This window comes from Silene latifolia, chromosome 1 (assembly GCF_048544455.1).
Source record: "Silene latifolia isolate original U9 population chromosome 1, ASM4854445v1, whole genome shotgun sequence".
Lineage (NCBI taxonomy): Eukaryota > Viridiplantae > Streptophyta > Magnoliopsida > Caryophyllales > Caryophyllaceae > Silene > Silene latifolia.
Genome location: NC_133526.1, coordinates 154,523,971 through 154,538,192, shown reverse-complemented (window position 1 = coordinate 154,538,192; position 14,222 = coordinate 154,523,971).

Below are 14,222 nucleotides of genomic sequence, written 5' to 3'. Positions count from 1 at the left end.
GTTTGTAATAGTTTATTAGATTTTCTATTTTAGGAAGGCCATACTAGGATTTAATTTATGCTTTGCATTTTATTTATATGTTGCATGCATCGCTAAATCGCCATAACTAAAACATTCATTGTCATTTTATCGAGTTTATCGACCGTGTCAATTACAATTATCGTAGTTCACCGCTTTAGTTCACTTAAAACGTGATAGATAATAAATTGACATGACCTCTCGCTAAAATAAACAATTGAGACTTAGCCTTACCAAAGAGTAGAAACCATGAAAACCTATTTCGTGAGGGAGTGCGCTCGGCCACACCGGGGTACAAACCTTGTTACGTAGGGGAAGTGGGTGATAAATGTCTATCCACCGAATTCATGTTGATAAGGGATGTATCGGCCACACCGTGCCCAAGTTGATGTGGATTTGGATCATGGACACATTTATTCGAAATTTGGGTTGAACTCAACAAAAGTTTTTTTTTTTTGATAAGGGATGTATCGGCCACACCGTGCCCTTGTCGGATGTGTTTTGGGCTAAAGATAAATGTTAATGTAATTTTATCGACCAAGAGTTCTAAAAGTAGAATCGATTAAAGAGTTAATCCACCGAGTTATATTGATAAGGGATGTATCGGCCACACCGTGCTCAAGTTAATATGAATTTGGATCCTGGAATCATTTATCATAGTTGGGTAGAGGTCACTATGTAAATGCTTTACTTGTTATTTGCAAGTATTATTATAACGATAAATGTTTTGTTTTCATTATTCCGTTGACGTATTGTTCTATTTCTTTACCACAATTCATATACGATATCATTTCGATTTTTGATTCAAATCTCCATTAAAACATCGTAACTAAAGACAAATATGAATTTGCTTCTAAAACCTCAAATGAACCATTGCTAAGGATCTCTTGTAAAGAGTATAGATAAAAGTTATTCATTATCAAACAGGTTTTTGATTCTTGACTAACACATCTACTTACAATGAACTGTTTCTAATTTTGGTAACTAGATTTGTTGGAAATCAAAATTGACCAAAATATCGCAACCACTTCAATGAAAGTTTTAAAACTAAACTAACGAATGAAGAGCAGTCTTCATGAATTTCAATTTTGCTTCTCAAAGTAAAGACTCATTGAAATTAGTGGGAGCATTCTCTTAAACCGTTAAGAAAAGGATAAGGTTTTAAAGAAGTAAAGATAATAATGGAATTGATACAAGGTAATAGCGATACTAAACCTATCAATCCTGACCGATAAAGTTTCCATTGTCTTAAATGTTGGACACTAGAGAGGAAACTACCCCAAATTATTGAAGAATCAACAAGTTAGTTGTGGGACATCTAATGGGATCTTCTTCTTTAAATGTTTATTTGATTGACATAAATCTTGCTAGAACTACATCGTCAATATTAGAAACCAATGGAGGTTTTCATCATTGTACTTGATACATAGGATGATTAGAATATGCCGACTAGCAACTATAATGTTGAGAGATAGAGTCATTGTGTAATCAATCTAGTTTTGGGTTTATAGTTGTACTTAATTATGACTATTAAGTGCATAAACTCTAAATAAGAATATAAACTTGTTAAGATACAAAATAGGTTTCACTTTTGTGACCCTATACACCACGATTTGATGTATGGCTAGCCCATTATCAAAGTGATAATATTCTAAACCAAACTAGAACGATATATCATGAAGATGATGCAAGACTCAAATTGGTAACCCAAGATTAAACCTTAAATTCTGAAATGATTAACGCAAAGAGTTATCGAGTACTCTTGAAACCATTAGATTGTTAATGGTTTATGCGTATCTTGTACTCAAAACAAGATGTCTCGTGCCTTTTGGTTAAAAGGAGATCGAGGTTGTAAATCATTGATCCAAAATAGGTTGATCATTTTCTTTTACCAACGATTTAGGTTGACACTAATGTGTTCACTTAATAAGGTAAATAGAGAAATCTTTGAAGAAGTTCAAATGTTCAAAGAAGCACGATTTAGTCGTGATGGGATTATCAAAGTGAAGATTTTGATATAAGCCAAAGGAAATGTGATATGGTATCACATGTTATACTCTCTTAGCACGCATTATGGAATAATGTGTGTTTGGATAAGAATTCAAACGCCATTCGATATGGTTTGGACTTCAATCAAGTTACTTTGAGTTACTTGATCCTTTTGGAGAATTTATCATTTTTGTCTAAATTATTTTCCACTAAATCATATGAGATATGAAATGGTAATGTACCATATTTGTAAGTTTTCACAAGAAACAAATGCTCATTTTTCCCTTTTTTCAATTATCACGAGTACGAGGGGTTTGCGGCTCGTGAAGCTGTCTTTCTAAAATACAAGTTTATTTCTAGAAGACAGAGTGGGAGAAATTATTCAAGAGCCACAAAGAATGTTATGTCGCAAGAAACTGGTCTTTCTTGGCTACATGAGACGTTTTGTGTAAGACGTTGTTTCTTTAAAACCCAGGAGGTTAAAGTCATCACTTGTTAAAGGTGATGAATTAGTGTTACTTTTAAAGAAAGTAAAGAGCTAACAACTTACAAAGGAATTGTTTGATTCAAGTTGATTACTTCTGGAAAGTAATGAACATATGACTTACATGAGAGTGTTTAAGTCACATCTCAATACAAGGCTTAGAGCCATGAAAATCCGAAATAAAAAGGCTTGATTAGTGACAAAGGGTTTTGCACTAATAAAGAGAGATTTCAAAGCTTGATTGGTGGCAAAGTGTTTTGCACTAGTTGAAATGCTTAAGTCTATTTGGATTTTCTTAGGGATTGTGTTTCATTATTATGAAATACATAGCAAGTGAAATCTAAAACCCACTTCTTCAATTAGAAGGAATGTATTCAATACATGTCTTGAGTTTTGTAGATTCTTGCAATCCTAAGATAATGTGAAACTTAAGAGAGAATCTTAAGTAGGACATCAATGAGTTGGAATCAATGATTTGATCATGTTATAAAACTTTTCTCGATAAGTCGAGAAGTTGTGTTTATACATGGAGTTTAGTGGGAGTTACGGAAATTTTAATTAGTCTTATATGTGGATGACATATTGATCATTGAGAATGATTTAAGACTTTTGGAGTATTATAATACATCTTTAATATCCGTATTTATGAAAATAAATCCACATGATATTAGCGTCAAATAAGAAGTCTTATGTTCATAAGATTCATGACTAAGTTCAATAAAATTGAACATATTTGATTGATTCCATTTGCTTCCGCTGCCGGATCAATTAAATGAGTAATGATGTATAACACTTCATATACTTTGGGTATGATGAATTGTTTTCAAAATCGAATTTAAGTAATCTTTACCAAGTAAGCCATAAAGATTACCCTTAAGTGCTTGCAGAAGCATTAAGGAAGTAAAGCAAAGTGTTTATGATGTAATTTTGTGTAAGGGTGTTACACAAATGACAATTGACAATTGAGATTGCGCATGGTTTCCGACAAAACCATAATCAAAACACATCAGGATGGTTAAGATACCATTGTGGCTATATTATTTAAGAAATAGATTTTATAGAATCGTTCTAGGCAATAAAGAACAATGAGAGATATTTATAACGGAAATTGAGTACACTTGCAATCATGAGATGTGCAAGAGGATGAGTCTCGCACACTGTGAAAACAGTGGGAGCTATTCTTAGGCTAGAGGGCCTATGTCTTGATTGGATCTCGACACGTACTCAGAAAATTTTGTGATGCAAATGTATACATTACGAAGGAAAACGAGTATGTAGTAAGGTTGACTAAGGTACAAGAAGTTGATAAAACCTACTGACCAAAGCCTTCTCAAAGGCTAAACATGATGAGTCATGTCATTTCAATTGAATTGAAATGAACAACTACATACAAGATCAAATTAGATTATAGAATATGAAATAGTAATCAGGCATTGACTATTCATATGTGATAATCGCATTTGTCGTTCGAGTTTTACTTTAAAACTCTTTTATTATACTTTGTTACATCCAAACGGGTTGTAGAGACAACATTGAACCCCGTTAAAGTGAACCTGGATTAACATAGTATTAGCCCATAGTCGCTTGTATGAAGTGACGTCTCGAAGTGACTAGAGTGTGATGCGATTGATGGCAAGTTCAAGTGCCATAGAGTCATCTGAGATGACTAGTCGATCACATAGGCAGACTGTTAGGAACACTTTGTCGGGCAGTGACCGCTTATAGAGTTCTGGCAAATTTATATAGCCTGGTCGTGGCGAGAGCTACTATAGTATTCTAATGAGTCGATTCTTTTGACTAAAGACTATTCGCCTAAGGTGGCACAGTTTCATATTAACTTTGATTTGTGTTACTACGACCTTCGTAAATGGGGTCAAATGGGCATATTTTGGGTTATGATGGCTGTGGCTAGTCGAAGGGAATAAGTGCGATAGGAATTGTCCACCCCCTTGTCAAGGTTAAAACAATATCTCAGGGCCACTCGAGGAGTAATGAACTGGAAATGCGTGGCCACGCTCGGAAGGTATCTATGATAGATATATCCGGTCAATCAGTTATTCTCCAGATCGAGGAAACCACTCTCGATATGATCACTTGCAAGTACGACCCGAAAGACACCTTGCATTGAGTGGGAGATAGTAATAGGACAAGAGAATTGGTGACGCACACTTGTCGAGGACAAGTGGGAGATTGTTGGGAAATGTGTCCTCAACAATAGTGCGATCACGTGATTTAAATATCATTATTAAATCTCATATAAAGAATACGTAAGAGATGATTCAATTATATAGTCGACTGATCAACATTAATCGGTAACGATTGGCTTGCTAGAGTTTGACGTTACTGTCGTGGGACGGTGGTGGTCAGTTGATCCCTTAAGGTCACACCTAAAGGATGATGCCCTTATCTATAAAGTTGATTAATTGTATGACGATGCAAGTTGATCAATTCCTTAAAATTGAACAATTCGATTTGTGAGAGAGAATAAATATCTTATTGTAATGGGATTAAATAAGATTTATTTTAGTAATAAAATGCTTTGTTACTAAAATTATTTATTGTTTGAGAAACAATAGAGATAGGAATGAATGGTTAATTATAATTACAAGATATTGTGAATTATAATTACATGACCCATTTTATTTATGTGATCAACTATCACTAGTCAATTTATTGGATTTAATTTAATTAATTCATGAAATGATATTTATGTGATAAATATGCATTAAATTAATTAATAACATGTATCATACTACATGTGACATATTGTGTGACAAATGACAAATTGACAAAAATAAAATGGTGGTCCATATTATGTATAAACCGAAATGGAGGTGATGTTAGTGGGTTGTGGTTGTTTTATTTTATGTGATTAAAAAAATAAAACAATGATGCCTATACCTACTAGCCTTACATGCCTATGGTTTTGAAAAGACCAAAAAGTAAAAGGGAAGGACCATATGTTGGTCCATTTTTACTCCCAAAACCGTGACACCTTTTACTAACAAGGGGACTTTGGTTTTTGTTTACTAATTCATTCTCTTTATGCATGTGGATATATTCATATGCATTCTTCTCTCTTCCCTTTCTTTTTCTCTAAAAACTTGAGAAACTTTGATCCAAATTGTTCAAAGAAATTACTAAAATTATTAATGTAATATATGAGTGTTAGTAATCAATTTTAAGGTAAACTACTAAACTAATATCTAGCTAATATTATTTAGTGGGGATAAGGGATAGTCTTGGGTGCAATCTAGAGGAGAATCTCTACTTTGGGATTTTTGGAGGATCATCCTTATATATGGATAGCTCAAGAACTAACAAGAAGGAGATCTTGTTGGTGCCCATTTGACCGAAATTCATATGGTGAGAAAATGATTTCTTCACTTATTTATTTTAGTTTGCATGCATAAGATTTGTAATTAATTTTATGACTAAATTAATTTGAAACATATATGAATATGTTAAATAATGAGCTATAGATTTCCAACAGTTATGCACCATAAACCTAATCCGGTAAATGGATGTTTAATTTCCGTCTTGCATGCAAATCAACGTTAAATCCAACTTGACATCTTATACTTGATACTTAGATTAAACAAACCGACATAGAAAGCTCACATGTTAGGTTCAAACTAGTGGATGCGCATTCATGCATTTACCCGTTTTATCAATTTTTGCATTTAACAAACCAAGATCGATCAGTAGAGGCCGCTACCGCGGGCGGGATTGGGTGTCTGATTAAAGAGCTTCCCAATACGTACCTTCACCGCTTACTCAGAAACTTTGGATAGTGGATGACCTTATCCAGGGCGTACGAGAGTCATTCTAGAGATAGGATGCTAAAGAGGGACGATTCCTTATCTTTAGTACCTATGGCAAACCGCAGCAGGAGCCAGGGATCAGGGCAACACCGATCAGGCAGCAGGCAGTAATTCCTATCATACTACCCCGTCAACAACCCCTGCCATGCCTGCTTTGAGAAGTCTCAGGTATCAGCACAAGCTCAACCACCAGCTGCCACCCTGGCCAGTGAAACCTTGACCAACTAAGATCGAGAAAAGTCCTAAGGAGCCAGGCCAAATTCACCCCGAAATCAAGAGAAAATCCAAGCGAAAGTCAAGTCTTTGAAAGGGACATAAAGCATAAAGTAAATTGCCATTTACGGCTAAACAAAGAAGGAGTTGTTCTTTGAAAAACTTTTGCTTGTCTCTCCATATTTCGATACCACCTCAAAGCCAAAGTCAAGACCCCCACTTGCACCCATTCGTCCTTACACTCCCCGCCAAAGCAACACTGCGGCCTAGGAAGCGACATGTCACTATCGGTGCGGGACTTCGTTGTTTTCTTGCAGTTTCTTTTAAATCATTTTGTCATCATTGTAAAATATTTCCAGTACTTTAATTATGTCCTAAGAACGAATCCTGGCCCTTGGATGAGATTACTAGGTTAAACTTTGTACCAGATCTCCAAGAGGAAGGCCTATATAAGGACCTCTCCTCCAACTGCATTGAGGCAGCTTTTGATAAATATTAAACCTGAGTTTTCTCTCAATTTTAAATCTCTATAACTTGTGCTTAGTCTGTAGTTAAGAGTCAGGCCTGTTAACATCTTGTGCTTAGACTATAGGTGTTGAACAAAGTCTGTTGGTAAGGTTCATTCAATCCTGTGCTCAGACTGTGGGTTGTGTGGTCTTGCTGTTAAATTGAGTTGGCTATTATCTGTGCTAGGCTGTGATAATTTCCTTGTCAAGTTGTCCAAATTGTTAGCTTGTTTCCTAGTGAGTATTCTGTGGGATTTAAGTTGATAATTATATCCCTTGGTTCCCTTCAAATCATCAAACAACATTCCTGTGTCAAGCAGTCTGATTCTTCCTGTCAGCCTGACTTATCTATTCAACTAAAAATACTTAGAGTGTCTCAAAATTCCTGGAATTTTACTCAGAGTTGGTTTAATCAGTTAACTAGCTCGTCACCAAATTTCATGATTTTAGTAGGCCATTTGGTATTTTTAATTATATTCTTAAGTCTGTTGCATTCCTGAACAATTCAGGAAACTCTTGTCTAGGCAAAGATTAAGTCTTTTGTGTCAGGCCTGGGGTTTGACACTGCAATTTGGTAATCAGAGCAAGGCTTAACACAATTCCACCTTTGTGTTAGTCTTGGGTTGAGAGAAACTGTGAGATCATTATCCCTACCTACATTAAAAACACAAAAACAACCATGAGTGAAGAGAGACTTGCTGGTATTGAGACCAGAATGGAAGCTCTTGCAGGAAATGTGGACACACTACTCAATGTTGTTCATGTGGTGATGGAAAGGTTTCCAAACCATGATACCAAGGGACAACCCCCTCCAAGAGGAAGAGGCAGAGGCAGAGGCTTCTTTATGGGAGCAGGAAGAGGACAACCACCACCTGGTTATGAGTCAGAGTCTGAGGAAAGTATCAGAACACAAGAGGAGGTTCCTGAGCACACAGACAAGCATTTAAAGGTAGAAATCCCTGAATTTTATGGTAGCCTAAATCCTGAGGATTTGTTAGAATGGATTAGGGATGTTGAGAAAATTTTTTAGTATAAAGGTTACACTGATGTTAAGGCCTTTAAAGTTGCTGTCTTGAAACTAAAGGGATATGCTTCTCTTTGGTATGATAACCTGAAACACCAAAGGATTAGGGAAGGAAAAGAACCACTTAGGTCTTGGTCTAAGCTTAAGAAAAAGATGTTGGGTAAATTTGTCACTAAGGATTACACTCAAGATCTCTTTATTAAACTGTCCAAACTTAGGCAAGATGAGAGACCAGTTGAGACCTACCTGAGGGAGTTTGAGCAGTTGACTCTGCAATGTGAGATTAATGAAAAACCTGAGCAAAGGATTGCTAGGTTTCTGGAGGGTCTTGATAAGAATATTGCTACAAAGGTTAGGATGCAACCCTTGTGGTCTTATGATGATGCGGTTAACTTTGTCTTTAAGAGTTGAAAAAATGGGAAAGGCTAAGTCTGCAGTGCCTAAAACTACCACTAGACCTTCATTCGGGCCTTTTATTGGTGTCGGGATTGGTAGTACACCCAAACCAGTGCACCACCTACACTAGACAAAGGGAAAGCCCCCATGAACCAGAAAACCAACCCACCAAAGGATCGAGGGAAAGATCAAGTGCTTTCAATGTCAGGGATATGGCCATTTTAGGAAGGATTGTCCTTCTAAGAGGGCACTAACAGCAATGGAAGTAGAAGAGTGGGAAAGGGAAGGATTGGTTGAGTATGAGGAGGATGAGAGCCTAGTGTTGGAGGAAATGGAAGCGAGGAGGAATCGGCCAAGATCGGGTTGTAGCTCACCCCGACACGGGGCACAACTTGGTCTTATGGAGAGTTATGCATTCACAACAAGCACCCTTAGAAGCTGACCAGAGATCCCCGATCTTGAGGAGTAGATGCACGATTCGGGGAAGGGTTTGTAACTTGATCATAGATGGAGGGGAGCTGTACCAATGTGGCCTCCATCACCATGGTCAACAAGCTAAATCTGGTGACCCAGGATCACCCAAATCCTTACAAACTCAGATGGTTAAACAAGGGAGCAGAGGTTAAGGTTGACAAACAATGTCTGGTCCCATTCTCTATTGGAAAGGTATACAAGGATGAGGTACTGTGTGATGTTGTGCCCATGGATGCTTGCCACCTGCTGTCAGGGAGGCCATGGGAATTTGACAGGAATACAACTCACCAGGGAAAGGAGAATGTTTCTGACTTCAAGCATGAAGGTAAGAAGGTCACCCCGACCCCCTTACCACCAAATCAAAGAAACTATGGGAGCCCAAACATGCCAAAAGAGATCGGTGGTGTCTTGTTCTTATGCGAGGTCGCCATGATTCAGAAATGAAACAAGAACAACTGTGTTCATCCTCTTGTCCAAGGAAGTGATTGAAAGAGAAGGTTCGAGTTGCCTGTAGAAATTGAACCTTTGATCCATAAGTTCGGGGATGTCTTTCCAAAAGAACTACCTAGTGGACTGCCACCCTTGAGGGGAATTGAGCACCATATTGATCTTGTACAGTCTTTGTCTTGCCTAACGGACACAAGCTTTACGGGAGTGATCCAGAGCCACCAAGGAGTTACAACACCAAATTGAAGAGCTTATGAGCAAGGGCTTTGTCAGGGAGTCTCTAAGTCCTTGTGCGGTCCCCCGCATTGCTTGTTCCTAAGAAAGATGGAACATGGAGAATGTGTCTTGTGAGTAGAGCCATCAACAATATTCTTGTCAAGTATAGATTCCCAATTCCAAGGTTGGATGACATGCTTGATGAGTGAGTGGTGCGAGAATTTTTTCCAAGATTGATCTCGAGGCAAGGATACCATCGGTGAGAATCGGGAGGGAGATGAATGGAAGGCGCCTTCAAAACAAAGCATGGGTTATATGAGTGGCTTGTGATGCCATTTGGCCTCTCAAATGCACCCAACACTTTCATGAGGTTGATGACTGAAGTGTTGAGGCCATGCTTAGGCCATTTTTTGTAGTGTACTTTGATGACATACTTGGTGTACAGCAGCAGCGAGAGGAGAACATCTCGGGCATCTTGAAGTGATTTTCAAGATTCTCGGGAGCGTAAAACTGTTTGGCAAGCTGGAAAAGTGCACCTTCATGGTTGAAGAGGTGACCTTTCTAGGATACATTGTCTCTGGAAGGGTATATCAAGAGACCAGGAGAAAATCTCAAAGCAATCCGTCCTGGCCAGTCCCTAAAACAATCACGAAGTTAGGGGATTCCATGGATTGGCTTCCTTTTATAGAAGATTCATTAAAAACTTCACTCGGTTGTAGCACCAATCACCGAGTGCATGAAGAAGGAGAGTTTCAATGGGTGACAATGCTCAACAGTCCTTTGAAAGAATTAAGAAGTTGATGTGTGAAACCCCTATCCCGAAGTCGCGATTTTGATCAATTTGTTTGAAGTAGAATGTGATGCCGGTGGAGTTGGCATTGGAGCGATTTTAATTCGAGGCTCGAAACCGTAGCCTATGTCGGTGAGAAGCTAAATGGAGCTAAACTGAAATACTCTACCTATGACAAAGAGTTTTATGCTATCATCGAGCCCGATGCACGGATTCATTATCGAAGCCCAAACCATTTGTGTTACATTCGGACCATGAGGCACTTTGAAATATATCAATGGTCAACACAAATTAAGCCACGGGCATGCTAAGTGGGTGGAGTTCTTGCAATCATTCACTTTTTCTAGCAAGTACAAAGAGGGAAAACAAAATGTGGTAGCAGATGCTTTGTCAAGGAGACACACCTTACTCTCAGTCATGGGAAACAAGGTCCTTGGGTTTGAATTTATGAAAGAGATGTACAAGGAGGACCCCGATTTTTCAAGAATGGATAACTCGGATCAAGAACAAAGGGTTCTAGGGAGCGGTATCTCTTGCGGGGAAGGGTTCTTATTCCAAGGCAACAAGTTGTGTGTGCCTAGAGGATCTTACAGGGATCTACTAATAAGGGAAGTCCACTCAGGAGGCTTAGGAGGTCACTTTGGAGTCCAAAAGACCTTGGACATCCTTCAGGATTAGTTCTATTGGCCCAGGATGATGGGAGATGTCCAAATTATTCTCAGGAGGTGTTCGGTGTGTCGGCGGGCCAAAAGCTCATTCCAGTGGCCCTTATACTCCTCTACCAAAGTGCACGATAAGCCATGGGAAGATGTAAGCATGGATTTTTTGTTGCCTTACCCAGGACTCGGAGGGGCAAGGATTTACGTGATGGTAGTTGTTGATAGGTTCAAAGCAAGATGGCTCATTTTGTGGCATGCAAGAAGACCGAGGATCTTTGCCGGTATTGTTGAGCTCTATTTACATGAAATTGTGAAGTTACATGGAGTGCCAAAGACTATAGTGTCGACGGGGACACCAAGTTCATGAGTTATTTTGGAAAACCCTGTGGAGACTTCGAAAACAAAGTTGTTGTTCAAGTACATCTCACCACCCCCAGGATCGATGGGCAAACTAAAGTCACCAACAAAACATTGGGCGGGATCCCGAGGTGCATAGTCGGTAAGTCCTTGAGAGATTGGGATTTGAAACTGTCACAAGCTGAGTTTGCATTCAACAGACACCATCGGTGAATGGTCATAGTCCATTTGAGATAGTTTATGGGGTTAATCCACTCATGCCCTTAGATTTATCCAGTGTTGCAAGAGAGGAGATGAACCTTGATGCTAAGGCGAGTGAACAAATGCTAAAACTTCATGAATCGTCAAGAAACAAATTGAAAGAGCCAATGAAAGGTACGGGGAAGCGGTCCAAGGTCCTCAAAGGAAGAAGGAATTCATGCCGGGTGATCCAGTCCGGATTCAACTAAGGAAAGAAAGGTTCCCGACCGGGAGAAAGAACAAGTTAATGCCAAGAGTGATGGCCCATTTAAAATTGTTGAAAAGATTGGATCAAATGCCTACAAGGTGGATTTACCAGGTGATTATGGGGTACATGGTACTTTCAATGTGGGAGATCTCGGTCCTTACTATGATTGAGATGATGAGGAGACTACGAGGCTTGAGGACAAGCCCTGTTCAACCGGGGAGGTCGCAGCAGGAGCCGGGGATCGTGGCAACACCGATCGGCAAGCGGAGATAATTCCAATCATACTACCCCGTCAACAACCCCCGCCATGCCTCGCTTTGAGAAGTCTCGGGTATCAAGCACAAGCTCAACCACCACCGCCACCCTGGCCACTGAAACCTTGACCAACTAAGATCGAGAAAAGTCCTAAGGAGCCAGGCCAAATTCACCCCGCAATCAAGAGAAAATCCAACCGAAAGTCAAGTTTGAAAGGGACATAAAGCATAAAGTAAATTGCCATTTCGGCTAAACAAAGAAGGAGTTGTTCTTTGAAAAACTTTTGCTTGTCTCTCCATATTTCAGATACCACCTCAAAGCCAAAGTCAAGACCCCCACTGCACCCATTCGTCCTTACACTCCCTGCCAAAGCAACACTGCAGCCTAGGAAGCAGCATGTCACTATCAGTGCAGGACTTCTGTTGTTTTCTTGCAGTTTCTTTTAAATCATTTTGTCATCATTGTAAAATATTTCCAGCACTTTAATTATGTCCTAAGAACGAATCCTGGCCCTTGGATGAGATTACTAGGTTAAACTTTGTACCAGATCTCCAAGAGGAAGGCCTATATAAGGACCTCTCCTCCAACCGCATCGAGGCGACTTTTGATGAATATTAAACCCGAGTTTTCTCTCAATTTTAAATCTCTATAACTTGTGGTTAGTCTGTAGTTAAGAGTCAGGCCTGTTAACATCTTGTGCTTAGATTGTAGGTGTTGAACAAAGTCCGTTGGTAAGGTTCATTCAATCCCGTGCTCGGATTTGTGGGTTGTATGGTCTTGCTGTTAACTTGAGTTGGTTATTATCTGTGCTAGGCTGTGATAATTTCCTTGTCAAGTTATCCAAATTGTTAGCCTGTTTCCCTGTGAGTATTCTATGGGATTTAAGTTGATAATTATATCCCTTGGTTCCCTCCAAATCATCAAACAACATTCCTGTGTCAAGCAGTCTGATTCTTCCTGTCAGCCTGACTTATCTATTCAACTAAAAATAGTTAGAGTGTCTCAAAATTCCTGGAATTTTACTCATAGTTGGTTTAATCAGTTAACTAGCTCGTCACCAAATTTCATGATTTTAGTAGGCCATTTGGTATTTTTAATTATATTCTTAAGTCTGTTGCATTCCTGAACAATTCAGGAAACTCTTGTCTAGGCAAAGATTAAGTCTTTTGTGTCAGGCCTGGGGTTTGACACTGCACAAACCCTACTTTGTGCTTCGTTTGACCGAGGTATAAAGTGGATTCGAACGGGTTCCAAGCATCCCACAAATGCTTGGTGGCGACTCTGAACATCTCTGGCATCGTTTCGAGACCCTTGCCGAGACGAAACCGACCGATTTAAAACGATCTGGTCGAAAGCATTCTTACGCCGCCGAGCGTGGCTTTCAAAAAGACCGCTGCCGTGTCCAAAGATCGACTGGGAATACGCAGGTGGGCCATGTCCACAGTGATCCACATGCCGCCGGGGAGTTTCAAAGGCAAATAAAAGAGCTAATGAACAAGGTATTTGTGAAGGAATCTTTGAGCCCCTGTGCTCTGCCAGCATTGTTAGTGCCAAAAAGAGATGGAACATGGAGAATGTGCATTGACAGCAGGGCTATCAACAACATTATAGTCAAGTATACATTTTTAATACCTAGGCTGTATGATATGCTTGATGAGTTGAGTGGTGCCAACGTCTTTTTAAAAATTTATCTTAGGCAAGGGTATCATCTAGTCAAGATTAATGAAGGTGATGAATGAAAGATTGCATTTAAAACTAAACATGGACTGTATGAGTGGCTTGTGATGCCATTTGGACTGTCAAATGCACCTAGCACTTTCATGCGGCTTATGACAAAGGTTCTCATGCCATGTTTAGGAAAATTTGTTGTGTTTTACTTTGATGACATTTTAATTTACAGCAAGACTGATGTGACTCTTAATTGCGCATATTTAGTCCCCTAATTGAACCTATTTTGCATACTAATATAGCATTTCGTGGCCATTTTATCCGTCAATTCCTTCCTATTTTGCTTTCCTATTGTATTTTATATATCTTATAGGGAAGAAGATAATGAGGCGGAATTCCCGTCTCTCGCGCATATTCGGAAGCTTGTTGACGATCTTGGATGGACTAGTATGAA